The sequence below is a fragment of the Hyperoodon ampullatus genome (genome assembly GCF_949752795.1).
Source record: "Hyperoodon ampullatus genome assembly, chromosome: 5".
Lineage (NCBI taxonomy): Eukaryota > Metazoa > Chordata > Mammalia > Artiodactyla > Ziphiidae > Hyperoodon > Hyperoodon ampullatus.
In genome coordinates, this window is record NC_136918.1 from 45,270,774 (window position 1) to 45,272,421 (window position 1,648).

Below are 1,648 nucleotides of genomic sequence, written 5' to 3' on the forward strand. Positions count from 1 at the left end.
CTACTATGTCCTATCACAACATTCCATACATACTTAAAACCAAGCAAAGGGTGTAGTTTCGTCTCTAAAAACTAAACAGGCATTTTGGACAACACATTCTTGGCAATGGAACCTGGACAACATTTATCAGACGTGGCGGGGAAAGTTCTCACTCTGCATTATAAAAAGGACAGCCAGATATCAACTGCTACAGAAATGAAATAAGATGGAAAATTTTAACAAACTGTTTAAATTATTTTCTTAGAGAGACTTTCTCCACTGCCAGAGATCTTGAATAGCCTCCTGGTCAGTCATCTGGAAAGAATTCTTCACATTATTGATGAACTTGGCTTCCACTTTGGGAAGGGGACCACCTTTTCCTATAGTTGCTTGCATTTTTGCTTTAATGTCTTCTACAGAGCTAGGTCCTTTTGGTGTTTTAGGAGGTTTTTTTTCCTGTTTTTTGAAGGATTCTTGACGTTTTGATCTTGGTATTGATGGTTTTGGATTTTTCCATTCTGGTTTGATTTCGGTGCATTTTTGGCTGGAGTATCTCGTACAGATTTCTTTACTGGAGCTTTTTCTTCAGCTTCCTCATCATCAAGTTATCGTTGTTGTCATCATCATCATCATCTTCATCAGCAGCAAGCTTTACTTTTTTCTGTGGAAACTTGCTACCACTTCCAGGGGCAGAACGCTTTCCAGACATACTTAGGAGTGTCACATCCTCCTCCTCTTTGTCTTCTGACTCTGCATCTTCCTCCACAGCTACTAAGTGCTGTCCACTAATATGCACAGGACCTGAACCACACTTCAACCGTAAGACCACAGGTGGTCTTATTTCAAAGCCCCCAAGGGAAACCGTTGGCTGTACAGACATTTTTGAAGTTGCCAGTGTTACTTTGATTGGACTGCCTTCATAATTCATCGCCTCTGCTTCAACAGTGTGCAATTCATCCTTTGCGCCAGCCCCTAAACTGACCGTTCTTGAAGATAACTGGTGCTCATTTTCATCATTATCCACCTTAAAGTGATAATCTTTGTCAGCCTTTGGTTCACAACCGAAAAGATAGTTCTGGGGCCTCACGGGGCTCATGTCCATCTCCATCGAATCTTCCATGGGTTGGTGGCATGCACTCAGGTGGGAGAGAAAGCGGACAGATAAATAACTACTGTTCCGGAGAATAGCCGCACAGGATGGCATGACACCACAGTAAAGCCAAAAATGTTATGACAAAAAAGATTTTAAAGGTCACAGAACAATCATAATTTTTTCCATTGATATTAAAAGTACTTTGCATGATTTCAGCTTGCATGATCATTTTTACGGTCCCACATTACTGTGTATAGAGAGGGTTGTTTGTGTTTTTTTAACTTTTCATTTTATTTCCTTTTTGGCATTTTAGCCATATCTGTTTATGTGTATATGTGCATGTGCATGTGTGTGTGAATGGTTGCTCTAAAGTAGAAATCAGCAACTACAGCACATGGACCAAATCCAGCTCATGGCCTTTTTTAAAGAATAAATAATACTTTATTAGAACGCAGCGCTGCGAGATGATGTGGCCCACAAAGCCTAAAATATTATTCTCTGACCCTTTACAGAAAAAGTTTCCCAACCCTTGCTCTAAAGTGATGGTTCTTACATTTTAGCATGTATCAGAATCAC

At 40.1% G+C, this 1,648-nt stretch overlaps 1 pseudogene across 1 annotated transcript; it reads right to left on the bottom strand.

Moving 5' to 3' along the window:
- Positions 1 to 240: 240 nt before the first annotated feature.
- LOC307053019 (nucleophosmin-like) lies at positions 241 to 1,099 on the bottom strand (annotated as a pseudogene). The gene has a single exon. The product of its transcript is annotated as a nucleophosmin-like (transcript).
- Between the last annotated feature and the right edge of the window lie 549 nt (positions 1,100 to 1,648).